The following is a 17,469-nucleotide window of genomic DNA, read 5'->3' on the forward strand; positions in this document are numbered from 1 at the left end:
CTGAAGTTGGGCACAACCTATGCTTGCCATCTGGGTGATATCACCTCTGAGCACTTCTTGAATAATCAACATTTTATATGAATATTGGTAGACTTTCCCTTTAGGACGGTTTCCCATTTTCTCTATTTTTGTGAATTTATGTCTGTACTAACTTATATGAAGTATGTATCTAATTTGGAGTACAACTCCCACAGGTTAAGAATTTTGACAAATGAGAAAGTTAAACAATGATTAAGGAAAATGAACATGTACACATAATTTTTGCCAACTCTCAAAATCTATAAACATAGAGGAAATAAAACACTTACTAAATTTCACTTGAGCAAATTTACCATTTTGTCTATATGATACTGAATGGTATGATCCGTGGGATTCATGGGATGAGAAAAATATGAACAATTAATTTGATAGATTCATTTAAAAATCACTATATTGGGATGCCTGAGTGGCTCAGTGGTTGGGCGTCTGCTTTTGGCTCAGGGTATGATCCCGGAGTCCCAGGATTGAGTCCCACATCGTGCTCCCTGTGGGGAGCCTGCCTCTCCCTCTGCCTATGTCTCTGCTTCTCTCTGTCTCTTATTAATAAATGAATAAAATATTTAAAAAATAAAAAATAAAAATCCTTATATTAAGATAAAGGAGGAAGATAAGTATATGCATTAATAATGTCTGGAAGAGACTGGCCCATTGCATTGTTTAAAAATATAGTAATTATAGAAAAACAAATACACTTAATACTGATCTTTCTGGTACAGCCACTAGGAGAAAAGAAGTAGGGCAAAATGACTATAACTAAACAAATCTCTGGGAGTAAAATGTTTGTAAAGCTTATTGAAACCTTCCACTGCAACAGAAATTATGTGCATTTTATAAATAATCAATAAAGTCCATTTTGGCAGGAAGAGCTAAAACAATTTGGTGACTTGGTCTTCTTTTGAATTGGTCATTAAATGAATTGGTCATTTGGCTAACTCTGTCTTTCTGCCAGAAAAGTGTCCTTCAACAAAATGGCTTTCAGAGAATTATTCTGCCATTTTTATCAGCTATCCTCTGTTTAATCTCTTGCTCATCTAATTTATTCTGCTCATTATTGCCACTCTGCATTAAAAATCAGCTGACCACTCTCCATGTAATTCTCTTAAATGACATCCAAAGTCCTGTAGAATATAGATTCATTCCTACCATCCAATCACAGCTTTGCACACAGTCTGCTATGCCACTTCAGATCTTGCAGTATGTCCATGTGAGGCAGTGCATTTTTGTCATGTTGCTTTCTAGCCTGGAAAGACACTGTACATCTTTCTTCCTATCAACTGTTCATCTAGTCCAGTCCAGTTGCTCTGTTAAGTGAATTTTTCTCCAGTCTTCATAATTAATCCAAATATAAGTCTTCTACTGTATCTATAGGCTTTAAAAATATATACATACCACATGCAGCATTTGAGAGGAAGATAGAACAAAGAGATTAAGACTGTTTTTGTAAGGCCCCAAAGAATGACAGTGCTTGGATAAGACTATCACAGCCTAAGCTTTCTCAAAAAATTCATTGAGCTGTTATCCTAGAAATAAGACTTTGATTTTTTTTTATCTATAAGTAATCTGGCTACAAATCACTGTTTAACATTAAATGAGTTCACAAGCAACTTATGCTTACCAAACCAGATGTCATTTTTTTCATTAGAAAATAAAGATTTGGTTTAAAAACATGGGTCATCATTTAGCATTCACGATTGGGCACACCTTTCTAGGAGAAGGTCTACTACAGTTTTGCTAAATGAAGGCAGGAACTGTGTGTAATATTCTCCAGATGACCCAAAGTTTAGCACAATGCCTTGCATGTAGCAAGTGCTCAGAACTATTTGTTGAATGAATTAATGAATAAAATAATTAAAATGATCATTACTATTAATGCTTGCAAATCACAATCCAATTTATTGCCACATGTAGTGACTAGAGTTTGAGAATAAAAGGATTGAAAGTTCATTGGGATCACCATATTTGCCTTATTCCTCTTCTTTCACTTCTTTTTCATCTTCAGCTTTGATTTATTTGAAGAACTGGAGATAGAATGGTTAATAAAAGAGTTATAAGGGGGATCCCTGGGTGGCGCAGCAGTTTGGCGCCTGCCTTTGGCCCAGGGCGCGATCCTGGAGACCCGGGATCGAATCCCACGTCAGGCTCCCAGTGCATGGAGCCTGCTTCTCCCTCTGCCTGTGTCTCTGCCTCTCTCTCTCTCTCTCCCTGTGTGACTATCATAAATAAATAAATTAATTAATTAAAAAAAAGAGTTATAAATTTCTGCCCTCAAATAACATATTTTATTAAGGGAAAAACACTAAAAACACATAATAATACTACAAAGAAAAATAAAGCAGAGAAGGAGTATAGATACTGTGAGATACTGTTTTTAAAATTGTCATCAAGAAAGGTAAATGATAGATAAAGTGACATTTGTAAGTTCTGAAGAATAATGCAAGAAACCATGTAGGATATTTGGGGGAATCTCACTCAGGCAGAGAGAGCAGTAAGGGAAAAGGAAGATACTTACTGTTGTGAAGGAGAAGCAGTTCTGTTTGAAGCTGATAAACATGAAATAGTAGAAGATGAGACCAAAGAAGGTAGGGTGCTCAAATATGTAAGTGCTTGTAAGCCATCATAAAGATTTGGAATTTTGCAGTTGAAAGTCCACTGGAAAGTTTTCAGGAGCAATGTGACAGAAATCCACCTTATGCATTAGAAGCATTACATGTATTGAGAATGGAATATATATGAGTTGTGGAGCAAAGGCTGAAGCAAAGAGACTAGTTATTATTGCAATAACTTAAGACAGAGGTGATAGTATAGTGGGGGTAGGGAGATGTGGGTTGTATTCTAGACAGTTTGAAACAGAATTTGCTGATATATTAGATGTCTTTCTTGAAAATATGAAAGAAGTCAAGGACAGGACTAGGTTTGTGAAATAACTCAGGAGGGTTGCCATTTCCTGAGATAGTGGAAATTGTGGGGTGGGGAAGCAAAATTTTGAGAAGAGCAAGTTTTGGGGGATAGATCAAAAGTTTATTTTTTGGACACATTGAAGTACCTATGTGAGTTACCTATTAAGCATCTAATTGATGATTTTATCTATGACTCTGATGATCAGAAGAGAGACCTAGACCAGAGATAAAATTTGGGAGTAATTCTCAAATATGTAATATATATACACATATATATACATATATATATGTGTATATATACATACATATGTATATATATGCGTGTATATATACATTATATATGTATACGTATATGTATACATATAAAGTATGAGTGGAGAAGAGAAAGACCAAAGAATTAGCCCTTAAGGTAAGCCAACATTTAAAGCTGAGGAGATGAGAAGTAACAGAGACTGAGAAAAAGACACAAATAAAAGAGCTGTTTCATGAAGGAGAGAATTAATTGTCAGTTACTATTAATAGGTAACTTAAGATGTGATTAAGAATTAACCATTGGATTTAGCAAAGTTTCGTAGAGTGAGAAGAGTTGCATTCTGATTAGAATGAGTATACCAGAGAGTGCAGAAATTGGAAAAAACCAAGTGCAGACTATTCTCATGCTTGAAAAATTTGAATTGCAATGCTCAAGTACTAATCAATGGATCAATATTCCACATATATATTTGGACTTTCCTCTAGAAGAATGCAGTCAGCTTTTTAATGAGAAATTAATATTCTCAGTGAAATGGAACATCAATCAAAGTTAGTGGAAAGAGAACCATTTACAGCACAGAAAAAAGTCCTTGAATCTTGATTTCAAATAGATCTGGATGATATCACCTATGTGACTCTGGAAGTTAATTCAAATTTCAGAATTTACTTCATTCAACACTGTCATGAGGTACAGAGCTTAGTATAGCATCCAGCATGTAACTGGCATTTAAACAGCTATTAATATAGTGTTTTTTTTTTCTAACCAGGCTAGTTTTCTTTGGTTATCCTTTCGTTCTTTGTGGTGTCTTATCTATGACATTCTTCTATTGATTATACTAGCTAGCAAAAATGTAAAAATTGTTCATTTGAGCTCTATCCATCAATTGTAGCAAGCTAGAGAATCAATGGAAGGAAGTCTTCCTGATTCTGTATATCAGGTTTCTAGTGATAATAAGTTAGCTTTTATTTCTTAGTGATTCAGCTTTCCCTTCTCTAGGGTTCTTGAAACTGCGTATGTTTAGAGTCATCATGTTTTCCTTCCTTCCTTCCTTCCTTCCTTCCTTCCTTCCTTCCTTCCTTCCTTCCTTCCTTTTTCTTCTGTATCTTTCTTTCCTTACATAGTAGCACCAAACCCAGAGTCTCTGTATTTCTTTCTTTCTTCACAGTATTCTATCTACATTTTTTCTCAGTAGGAGTTGACACTCGAGGACAGCTTCTCCTATTAGGACCTTAAAATAATGAGCCTCTGGCTTGCAGTGCTCTCTAGTATTTGAATACAATTGGCTGAATTTATTCACTAATAACTTGCTTATTTATTCCTGATATATATATAATATATAATATATGTATAATATTCCTGCATACATACACATATGCACATACACATGCATTCATTTTGTTTTTTTCAATAGAAAATTTTTTCAGAGGGTCCCATGTGTCACACATCACACTCTGGGCTGTATAGCTGAGGATCTGGATTATGGGAGAGTTGTGTGGCTGTTTTTCTGAACTGGTCATCTTTGCCCAGAGGAGCTGAGATGGACAAATGCCCATCAAAGAAATTTTCTCCTAAAGTGGATAGAATAGAAGGGCTCTTCAGTTTTGGCTTAGTTTAGGGCCTGGGGAGTTGGACAATAAGTGGATTGGAGGGGTACTTTTATCAGGCTTGTGGATCTTTTGTCATGGTTTATTTCCATTGCCTCACCAAAACCACTAATGGTCCTTTTAAATATCAAGATTCTTTGAGTTTTGATGATACATATAAATGGGTCAATCTGTAAATTTGGGTCTTTTGGTCTCCTGTACCAGCAATCCTGTTTTTACCCTCTTTTAGAATTTGATAATCTCATTCATTCTATTTCTTCCCTTATTTCCTCTTACTGTTATTCCCTCCCCCATTTTCCCTATTCGCACTGTCCAATGTCCACCCAACAAACAAAAAACTGTTTTAATCCTGAGATATTTTGGAGGCATTGTCAGAATCTTCATTTTATCATGCAGAAATATTCTACAGTTTGTGAGAAAAAATTTCACTTTAAAAATAATTTTCTCATATTTTTAATACAGCTTAATTTTAATTCATTTGATAATAGGCACTTGAAAATCTTAAAGCATTGCTTGGGGTTAATCTTAACTTTTTGTCAGACCTCAAATCTTTTTTTTCATCTTTAATAATTTTTATGAAATGTTTCCACTTGTAAAATGTAAAGCATTTCTATAATTTAGAGAAAGATTGAAAGAGAAGCAAATATCACTATACCCACTATTCAGTTTCTATATTCTATAAGTATATATTTAACATAAATTATTTTATATATATTTTATTTTGTAAGACAGTTTCAAGAGTTTACATATGTATACATGTGAGTATACATATATATTTTATTTTAAATATGAAGTTATGGAGACAACATGCAGATCAGTTGTCAGACCTCAAACCTAATTTATAAGTTGCCATTGATTATTGTGAGCACTGACATCTTCATAACATCTGTAAGACTGTTTTCTAGTGAGTCTTTCCAAAGTTGTATGTTGTTTCCTTTAATGAATATATCTATTTTATTCTCTATGGAAGTTCTACTACATTATAGGTACTGTTAAGAATGCTTCACAGAATCTTGAAAAGATATTCACTGAGGGAGGCACTTGATGGGATGAGCACTGGGTGTTATTCTATATGTTGGCAAATTGAACACCAATAAAAAATAAATTTACAAAAATATATTTATAATAAATGGTAAATTTCATTGTACTCTAAAATGAATAAATAATATAAGAGATTGTATTCCATAATTATAGGCATGGAATCTAATTTGATTAATGTAGCACTATATAATTTTAATATTCTTTGGTACCATAAATTATATAAACTATGAACAGATTTCAGATTCTTTGATTTAAAAAAAATCTAGATGATATCTTGTGAAGTATATGAGTTTCATGATTTTAAATATACTTTGCATATTTAGGCAGTTTTTAAAGGATGCTACTGATGTAATATTTATGATTAATTTTTAGCTTTCATATTCTGCTTTTTCTTTTTCTCCTGATATTGAGAAGGAAGATCTGGAATCTATTTCAAGCTAAAGAGGAAATTCAACCTGGGCTATCTTTCTCTTTCAAGAAAATTAACAGAGTACCAATGGAGCCCTTTATCTATTGAATGCAGACTTCACTAATTAATCCTTTTTATCTGTGACAGTTAAAGGTAAATCTAGAATATTTGGTCTCCTTGAAATGATTTCTACTTTTACTAGTTAAATATATATTATTTCAGCTATATGTTCTCTTTTGTCAACATGTATAAATTAAATCAAATTGCATTGGGCTATTTCTTGCTTTGCACAATTTTAAAAAAAGATAGCCATTTAGATAAATACTTTTTCATATTATTACCTTAATATTTTTGAGAATGACAGAAAGAAAATGGAGTATCTTTCTGTTACTCCTCATTTTCATAATAGTAGAAAGTGGAATTCATATGGCATTATAAGTAGAAATTTTCTGCATCACTAAGAACATGGCTTAAAGTATAATACCTCCTGGACAAGTCAGAAAAATATTCTAATAAGAAACAATTCTACTTATATATCATAACCTGCACAATCTCTCTCCCTTTTCGCTAAATACGCTTTCCACAAAAAAGCAGTACTGATGTACTGGTCCTATCTTTTTTTTTCATCTCACTCCATATATTTATTCTGATCATTTGCTTAAGAAGTAATTATTATTCAACCTTTCAAACAAGACTTTGGGGAAGCAAGACTGAATCCTGAGAATATAAAATCAGTCTCTTTCTTGAATTTAATTTTCAACTGTTTTTTGTTAATGGATCAGCTGCTTTTAATGCTGATGCTTTTCTTTCTTTCTTTCTTTCTTTCTTTCTTTCTTTCTTTCTTTCTTTCTTTCTTTTTCTTCTTTCTTTCTTTCTTTCTTTCTTTCTTTCTTTCTTTCTTTCTTTCTTTTCTTTCTTTTTTTTTTTTTCATGTAAGGCCATGCTGGTAGACTATTACCTGCCAGGAACGAGTAATGGAAAAACATTCTAGTTACATGGATATTTGCCCATTTATACTCACTTTTAACAAAAAGTGACAAGCATGTCACATTTCATCAGGTCACAAAGACTGTACCTCAAGAAAACAGAGAACATAAGATAACCTATTTCAAAACACCCAGCTTCATGCAGAAGCACAGAAGCAAGAAAACATCAACTGCTTAGGATTAGAGAAAAACTAACTTATCTGTAGATCAAATGCACTTCTCTGTGTATCAAATACACTTAAATTTGAAAGGACTATTGCCTAGCAACTATAATTGTTTATCTTTCTGTTCGTATGTGTTGAAGTGATCATATTTCTATTAAATATGTTTGTTTAATATATTAAAGCAGCTCTATTAAAAATATAAAATTAAGTATAATGGTGATTCCTTGCTTGGAGGAAACATGCCACTTCTTGGATTATCTAGAACTGTGTTGTCCAACACATTAGCAACTGGTTACAATACTTATTAAATGAAAATTAAATTAACATTTTCTCAGCCTCATTAGTCACATTTCAAGTACTCCATAGTCAGGTGTAGCTAATGGCTCCAATATTGGATAGCACAAGTAAAGAACATTTTCATTATCACAAAGTCCTACTGGATCGTACTAATCTATAATGCACAGGTAAAATGTAGTCCTATTATGTCTCTAATCTCCCCAGTACATTGAAACTATATATAAAGTACTCCAAAAGGGATTTAGTCAAATACTTGTGGTTTATTTATTTTTTTTTAATTTTTTATTTATTTATGATAGTCACACACACACACACACACACACAGAGAGAGAGAGAGAGAGAGACAGACATAGGCAGAGGGAGAAGCAGGCTCCATTCAGCGGGAGCCCGACGTGGGATTCGATCCTGGGTCTCCGGGATCGCACCCTGGGCCAAAGGCAGGCGCGAAACCGCTGTACCACCCAGGGATCCCAATACTTGTGGTTTAAATAAATAAACAAACTATATTATAACATATATAGTTATATTTTTTATTTTGAACATTTTATTTTGGAAACTTTTTATATTTTTAAAACATTTTTGCAAGGGTACTCCTCACCTACATTCAGTTTTCCCTAATTTATTTTCTTACATTACTCTGATACATTTATCAAAATTAAGAAATAACACTATGTCAAATTCTAGACTTAATTAAAATTTCAACAGTTTTTTCAATTAACACATTTTTTTTTTCTGCTTTAGGATCCAACCTAGGATATCATATTGCATTATTTGTCATGTCTTCTTAGTCTTGAATGGCCTATAATGTTTTTTTTGGTCTTGATTTTTTTTATTAGCTTGAAAAGTTTGAGGAGTGCTGGTAAGTCATTTTGTAGGCTGTTCCTCAATTTGGGTTTGTCTGATTTTTTTTTTTACTACTTAGATTGGGATTATGGATTATTAGAAATAATACCACAGAGGTGAAGGAATGTTTTTATCATGTCAAATACAGTCTATGCACATGTGATTATTTATTTTTTATTTATTTTTAAAATATTTTGTTACGTATGTATGTATGTATGTATGTATGTATGTATATGTATTTGAGGCACAGAGAGAGAGAGAGAACGGCAGAGACACAGGCAGAGAAAGGAACAGGCTCTATGCAGGAAGCCCATTGTGGAACTCAATCCTGGGTCTCCAGGATCACGCTCTGGCTGAAGGCAGATGCTCAAGCACTGAGCCATCCAGGCATCCCCACATGTTATTATTTAGTCTTGATCCCTCAGTAAGGTAGTGTCTTCCAAGTTTCTCCAATAATATTAATTTTCCCTTTCCAAATTTGTCCCTTTCCATATTTTGAAAGCAAGTCATGACGTTTAGCCAGCACTCAGAATGAAGGAGGAGAATTAAGCCCCAACTCCTACAGGGTTGGGATGGGAGGATGGAATATATATATTTAATTTCTCCATAAGGAAGATTTTTCTCTTCTCATCTTTTCAAATTCACTACTTAGATCACTTATTTATATCAGTCGGTATTGACTAATATATTTATTTTACACTCTGAGTTATAGACTACTAATTATTTTATTAATGAGGTTATAATAGGTGTGGCTCTTTCAGGGTGACTATTATGTCCTTTTCAAATGCCCTGTTCTATTTTTTTTTGAACTCTACTTTCTGGTACTACAGGATGTTTCAGGTTTATCTTGTATTTTCCCTACACCTGCCCTAGAATTAGCTATTTTTCAAAAAAACTGTATTGAAAGCTATTTAGCAACCAAGACCTGGCCGCTCACTGGGTATACTTGTTGCTACTAGGTGTCAAAAGGTGTCAAAAGACTCTCTTGGAGGACAGAGAAACATGATATGTATGCATCAATCAATCTGTTTATATAGACATATCTGTGCTTGTTTCTTTAACTACTAATCTCTCCATATATGTTAAGCTAAATGTAAATTCAGAGTAATGTCTCCAAATCTAATCTAGTACCAGAGTTTATCATAGCCCTTTAGTTACACTTTTCTATAACTTTCCTGACAGTGAAAAACTTGGATCTAATTGTCTAGTTTCCATGTATTTAATTATTTATATCCAATAAATGTGTAAAACAGCTTCAGAATTGTTAACCCATACTCCATATGTGTGGCTTTATTTCTTCATTTGGCATTTATGCAATACATTACATAACAGTTTGTTACAAAGATATAGACTAATTTTCTTGTCCCATCAACTTTTTATTGAAATATATTTGAATGTAACATTATATAAATTTAATGTGTACAATATGTTAATTTGATATATTTATATACTGTGATATAACTGTCATTGTAGTAGTAATTAACAGCACTATCATGTTATATTATCATAGTTTTGTTTTAATGGTTAGAATAATTAAGTTAGAGTTTCTTAACAGGTTTGATGATTATTATAATGATTTTTGTCTGTATTCACTGTACTGTGCTCATAATGTGCTCAAGTTCCACCCATGTTTTGCAAGTGGCAGAAGGTCCTTCTTTCCCATGGATAAATAATATCACATTGTATTTATGCAATAACATATAAAATTAATTTTTTAGAACTCCATATTTTTTCCAGTTTACATTCCCTCTAATAGTGTACGAAGGTTCCCTATTCTCCATCTCCTTGCCAATACTTGCTATCTTTTCTTCTTGAAGATATGAGTTGGTATCTAATTGTGACTTTGATTTGCATTTTTCTAATGATTAGTGGTGTTGAGCATCTTTTCATGTACCTATTGGACATTTGGATGTCTTTTTTTGAAAAAACATCTATTTATATTTTTTGCAGATACTTTTAGTCAGATCATTTGGCATTTTGTTGTTAAGTTGTATGAGTTCTTTATATATTTTGGAGATTATGGTTAAAATTTTAAAAACTAAAAATAGAACTTCCATGTGATTCAGCAATTTCATTTCTGAGTATATATCCAAAGGAAATGAAACAACTCCCATGTTTATTGCAGCATTATTCACAATAGCCAAGGTATGAAAGCAATTTAATTGGGTATTAATCTCTTATCTGATATACAGTTTGCAAAATTTTTCTTCCATTCTTTGTCCCTGAAGGTTGTATTTTCAAATTATTAATTGTTTCTTTTGTTCTTCAGAAGCTTTTAATTTTTATGTAATACCATTTATTGATTTTTTGCTTCTTTTTTTTTTGTGGTCTTGATGTCATATCCAAAAAACACTCCTAAGACCAGTGTTAAGGAGCTTCTTCCCTGGGTTTTCTTCTAGAAGTTTTATGATATCATGCTTTATGTTAAAACCTTTGATTGATTGTGTTATTTTTTAAAGGCTTTTTATTTTTATTTTTATTTATTTATGATAGTCACACAGAGAGAGAGAGAGAGAGAGGCAGAGACACAGGCAGAGGGAGAAGCAGGCTCCATGCACCGGGAGCCCGACGTGGGATTCGATTCTGGGTCTCCAGGATCGCGCCCTGGGCCAAAGGCAGGGCCAAACCGCTGCGCCACCCAGGGATCCCGATTGTAAGTTATTTTTTACGAGTGGTGTAAGAAAGAGATCCAATTTCATTTTTCTGCATGTGTTTATCCAGTTTTCCAAACATAATTTGTTAAAGAGACTCTCCTTTTCCCATTGGGTATTCTTGGCTTCCTTGTCGAATATTAGTTGACTATGAAGAGGTATATGCAGGAGTTTAATTGTGGGATTATCATTTTGCTCCATTTGTCTATGTGTGTCTTCTTATGCCAGTAACTTACTGTCTTAATTACTATGGCTTTGTAGTATAGATTTCCTGTATCAGGAAATCAAGAAGAGTGATGCCTCTACCTTTGTTCTTCTCTTTCATCATTGCTTTGGCTATCCATACAGGCTTAAGATGTTTTGTCCATTTTTGTTTTTGGTAAAGAATGGCATAAAGAATTTTTATAAGGATTGCATCAAATCTATATGTGGCTTTGGGTATTATGGATATTTTAACAATATTAGTTCTTCTGGTCCATAACATGACATGTCTTCCCATTTTTTTTTCAACTTCCGTAATTTTTTGTAGTTTTCATTGTATAGATCTTTCCCTTCCTTGGTTGAATTTATCCCTAGTTATTTTATTCTTTTTGAAGCTATCATGAATGCGCTATTTTTTTTGATGTTTCATTATTAGTGTGTAGAAATGCAACTGATTTCTGTTGTTTTTTTAAAAATTTTATATACTGTAACTTTATTGAAATCATTGATTAGTTCCTAAAGTTGTTTGGTTGTCTTTGAGATGCTCTGCATACAAAGTCATATCATCAGCAAGTAGTGACAGTTTTACTTCTTCTTTTCTGACTTGGATATCTTTTATTGCTTTGTCTTTCCTAATTGGTTCAGTTAGTACTTCTAGTACTATAGTGAATATGAATGATGACATGGGCATCCTTGTCTTATTCCTGATCTTAGAGGTAAAAGCTTTCAATTTTTTTCCATTGAGTGTAATGTTACCTGTGAATTTGTCATATATGACTTACATCATGATGAGGTATATTCCATCTATACTCAATCTGTTGAAAGTTTTATCATGAAAGAAAATTGCATTTTCTTAAATACTCTTTCTACATCTTTTTAGATGGTCATGTGATTTTTATCTTTCAATGCATTAACCAACTTGCATGTATTGAAACATTCTTGTGTTTCAGGGATAAATCCCAGTTGATCCTGATATATAATCCTTTTAATGTGTTCTTGAATTTGTTTTGATATTTTGTTGAGAATTTTTGTGTCTGTATTCATCAGAGATGTTGGTCTATAGTTTTCTTGTATTGTCTGTATCTGGCTTTGGTATCAAGGTGATGTTGATCTTAAAAAAAAGAAAATTACTGTTGATCTTGTAGAATGAGTTTGGGAGTGTGTTCTCCTCTTCAGATTTTTGGAAGAGTTTGAGAAGGATTGACATTAATCTTTCTTTAAATGTTTGGTAGAATTTTCTAGTGAAGCCATGTGGTCTTGGAGGTTTTCTTAGTTGGGAGGTTTTTGATTACTGATTAAGCCTCTTTACTTGTTGATTCATTCAGATTTTCTGTTTCTTCCTGATTCAATGTTAGTAATTTGTGCATTTCTAGAAATTTATCAGTTTCTCTCATTTATGTAAGTTGTTGGCATATATTTGTTCATAGTAGTTTCTTATGATCTTATGCATTTCTATGGTATCAGTTGTAATGTCTCCTCTTTGATTTCTAATTTTATTTATTTGAGTCTTTTATTTTTCTTCTTTAGTCTAGCTAAAGATTTGTCAATTTTGTTTATCTTTTTTAAAAATTAGCTCTACTTTCATTGATTATTTCTATTTGTGTTCTATTCTCCATTTCATTTACTTCCACTCTGGTCTTTATTATTTCTTTCCTTTTTGTAACTTTGGGCTTAACTTGTTCTTTTTCTATTGCTTTCAGCTATAAAGGTAGATTGCTTATTTGAGATCTTTCTAATTTCTTAATATGTGCATGTACTGCTACACATTTTCCTCTCAGAACTGCTTTTGCTGTGTCTCATAAATTACATGTTTTTTACATTTTAGTAAGATAACTTTCTTTTTTTATTTCCTTTTTGATCTCTTGGTTGTTTAGAAGTCTGTTGTTTAGTTTCCAAGTATATGTAGATTTTCCAGCTTTCCTCTTGTTGATCTCTAGTTTCATACCATTGTGGGAATGAACTAAAATTTGGTTAATTGATTATACTTTATGTATGGCTTCTGAAATTAGCAGGAAGTACATCTCATAGGCTTGAGTACATAGCTGGCCAAAATGCTTATGTTTACAAAGGGCATCTAGGAAAGACAAAAATGAAAGAGAGACAGAGAAGAAAAGAGCATAATCAAAAATGTTTATAAAAGGGTCTTACAGACGTGTAAGCATTATATTAGAAAAGCTAAAGTCCAAAGGAAAAACAAATCCATCAAAAGTAGTAAGGACCAATCTATGAAAATTTAAATCTATGTTCAGTGTGAGAGGTGAAAAAGACTCAGGACTGACAGAAAACTATGGATGGATGGTGGAAATAAAGCAAAACTTTCATTTTATTTCCTTCTTATCTGCCAACAAGATTGGCAAAAAACAAAAACAACCCCCCCCAAAAAAAACAAAAACAAAAACAACCTACAATATTGGTGAAATGGAGTAAAAGCTCAAGTTAAGTGAAGTAATTAGGGACTGTCATCTAGTTGACAACCCAGGATACAGAGATCTCCCAGGTGAGTTCAGTAGAAGTTGCTGATAACTTTGGAAGAGCTGTGAAGAATGGCATACATAGCAAATATTGGTGACAGGCTAATTATTTATCAATTTTCAAAAGCATGAAGAAATGAAGTAGGTTTTATAATTTAAAAGCTTCTGAATGTGATGTCAATCTTGTGGATGTTTCTAGAATAGCATATGAGACTGAGATATACAAATCTTAAAGAGTAATTCTATGCTTCTAGGCCCGTTTAGAATGAAATCCAAGGGCACCTGCATGGCTCACTTGGTTAAATGTCTGCCTTCAGGTTATGATCCTGGGGTCCTGAGATTGAATCCCACATGGGACTCCCTGCTCAGCGGGGAGCCTGCTTCTCCTTCTACCTTTACCCTTTCTTCCCTCTGCTCAAATAAGTGAAACTTTTTTTTTTTTTTTTAAAGAAAGAAATCCAGGGATCCCTGGGTGGCGCAGCGGTTTGGCGCCTGCCTTTGGCCCAGGGCGCGATCCTAGAGACCCGGGATCGAATCCCACATCGGGCTCCCGGTGCATGGAGCCTGCTTCTCCCTCTGCCTGTGTCTCTGCCTCTCTCTCTCTCTCTGTGACTATCATAAATAAATAAAAATTAAAAAAAAAAAAAAAAAGAAATCCAAATGAAAACGTCCAAGTGGAGATTTTATAGGGGTTTCAAAATGGTTACTTTTACAGATATAGAGATGATTTTTATGTTAAATAAGCACAAAGTAGAAGACATGTAAATTTCCTGGCAATAGTATGTTCTACAGAAAATCAGAACTTTAGGTTTGTTAAGTATCATGACTAAGTTTAGTAGAAAATTCAGTAAAGGTATAAATTACTTCTTGATATAAGGAAAATAATTATTTCAGAATTGTGTTACTGTATAATATTCACTTATGGAGTTAACGATATTTTTATCTTTGCTTATGGATTTATTGATTTTTATATTCTAAGCAGTTTTACTTTTGGCATGTTTGATCATATATTTAATATCTAAGGCATCAGAACCATTATATTTAAATACCATATTCAAGAAACTATATATTTCTTCTATGTTTCTTTCAGTATTGTCTAATAAATAATTTCACATTAAAATCTCTATGATGGGGGATCCCTGGGTGGCGCAGCGGTTTGGCGCCTGCCTTTGGCCCAGGGCACGATCCTGGAGACCTGGGATCGAATCCCACATCGGGCTCCCGGTGCATGGAGCCTGCTTCTCCCTCTGCCTATGTCTCTGCCTCTCTCTCTCTCTCTCTCTCTCTCTCTCTGACTATCATAAATAAATAAAAAAATTAAAAAAAATAAAAATAAAATAAAATCTCTATGATGTTATGACTTTTGTGCATGCAGTTACATAAGTGGCTCTAAGGCAATGTTTCCATTAACTAACTTCAAATCTTGGTAATAGTTAACTTATATTTTAGGATATTATACTTTATATTTTTATTAAAGTATTCTACAGTTTAAAAAATTGAGAATGGCTTCAGATTTACTAAATCATGGTCAAATTCTCCAAGTGGTCTGTATCAGTGTTACTTTCCTAACTTGCTTCCCTTATGTTGCTTTTATATTGACAGGATCACACAAGCAGTCTTTTTGACCTATCCTGCCCTTTCCTAGAGAAATATAGCTTTTATATATGTAAATGAATTATATTAAACCAGAAAGAAATGAATGATAATTCCAAGAGTTGCAGAAGAAAAAGATGAAAAGGTTTTAACAATAAAAATTATCCAAAAAACAAAGGGAAGCAAACTATAAATTAAACTTTGTAAGAAGGAGTTTAGGCAGTTTCATTTTTAGTATTTTTAAAATTGACTGTATACCAACACATTAGAAAGTTTTGTCATTGTTGCTGTTTTTGAGATATAGACTATCTTCTCCCTTTTATTACAAGGAGGTATATACACAAGATTTTCTATTGCTTTCCTTAAGAATATTTGATAGAAAACACAAGCCACCAGAAGACAGGGCTGTTCTTAAATTTTCTATAAACCTATGTAACTTATTTATTTAATGTGCTGGATTTGGTAGGGAACAACTTTAAATGGGTTCCTGATACCTCTTGAGTCTCATTCCTGAGATTCATTCTTCCCCTTCTCTTGGATAAAAATTTGGGGAAATCCTAAAAATTTCTTATGACTTTGAGGTAGTAAAAGTCTAGTCCGGTGTAATATAATTCCAGTCTGTACATTGTAATATCAAATTTCTGAAAACTTAACTAAACAAAACTTTCTTCTCTCCCCCAAGCTGAGCTTGATATAACTGGAAACCTTCAGTAGTTTGGGAGACAGGATCAACTGCTTTCTCCTTCATAGCTCTACTTTCTTATTCTGAATTAATTGCTGCATTTGGACATTTGAGATTATGGCATAAGAGGGATAAGAGGAAAAGTACTGGTACTGTTGTAATACCACGTTTATGGCAGAACCGTTATCTGTGGCCATGAGAACATGGGTGCATTTGCTGGTCCTTTGGAGCATTCGTCATATAAAGAGATGGACATTTATTTGTTTCAGGAATTAAGTCTGAAGGTAGGAAGCTCAGAAATAAAAAAGGCAGTTCACTGATGCTATCATGAATTCTGGTTCTTATCATCTTTCTACTTCTCCATGTTTATGTTTTGGCCTGTATCTTTATGGTTGTTTTCTCTTGGTGGCAAGACAAAAGTTATACTTTAAGGTACTACTGGTAAAAGTGAAAGGAAAACACAGAAAGCCATGGGGCATATTAATTATTTGTTCCTTTTTAAATGACAATAATGGAATATTTTATGACATTTGTCATGTGATTTTTTAAAAATAAACTTTGTAATTTAAGGACAATTTCATACTCAAAGAAAAATTATAAAGATAGTAGAGTTTCCATATACTTCATGTTGTTTCCCCTATTTTTAGCACATTATATTCATATGCTACATTTGTTAGACTTAATAACCAATATAGATACATTATTATTGACTTAAGCCAATACTTTATCCATATTTCCTCAGTTTATACCTAATTACCCCCACTTTTTTGTTGTTGTTGTTGTTGCAGGATCCCTTTCTGTCCTCTATTACATTTAGTTGTTATGTCTCCTAAGGCTTCTCTTGGCTGTGACAGTTTTTTAGACTTTCCTTGTTTTTGATGACCTTGAAAGTCTTGTATTTTTTGGTCATGTGTTTTGTGTAGTGTCTCTCAATTGGTATTTGTCTGATTTTTTTTTCATGGTTAGGCTGTGGTTGTTTCGGGAAGGAAGATCACAAAGATAAAGTGACATCTTCCTTATACCATATCAAAGGTACATTCTTTTTTTTTAATTTTTATTTATTTATGATAGTCACACACACACAGAGAGAGAGAGAGAGAGAGAGGCAGAGACACAGGCAGAGGGAGAAGCAGGCTCCATGCACCGGGAGCCCGATGTGGGATTCGATCCTGGGTCTCCAGGATCGAGCCCTAGGCCAAAGGCAGGCGCTAAACCGCTGCGCCACCCAGGGATCCCTCAAAGGTACATTCTATCAGCATGATTTGCAGCTGTTGATGTTGACCTCAAGCATCTGACCAACATGGAGGTTGTCAGGTTTCCCCACTAAAACTTTTTTTT

The sequence above is a fragment of the Nyctereutes procyonoides genome, unplaced genomic scaffold (assembly GCF_905146905.1).
Source record: "Nyctereutes procyonoides isolate TBG_1078 unplaced genomic scaffold, NYPRO_anot_genome, whole genome shotgun sequence".
NCBI classification, from domain to species: domain Eukaryota; kingdom Metazoa; phylum Chordata; class Mammalia; order Carnivora; family Canidae; genus Nyctereutes; species Nyctereutes procyonoides.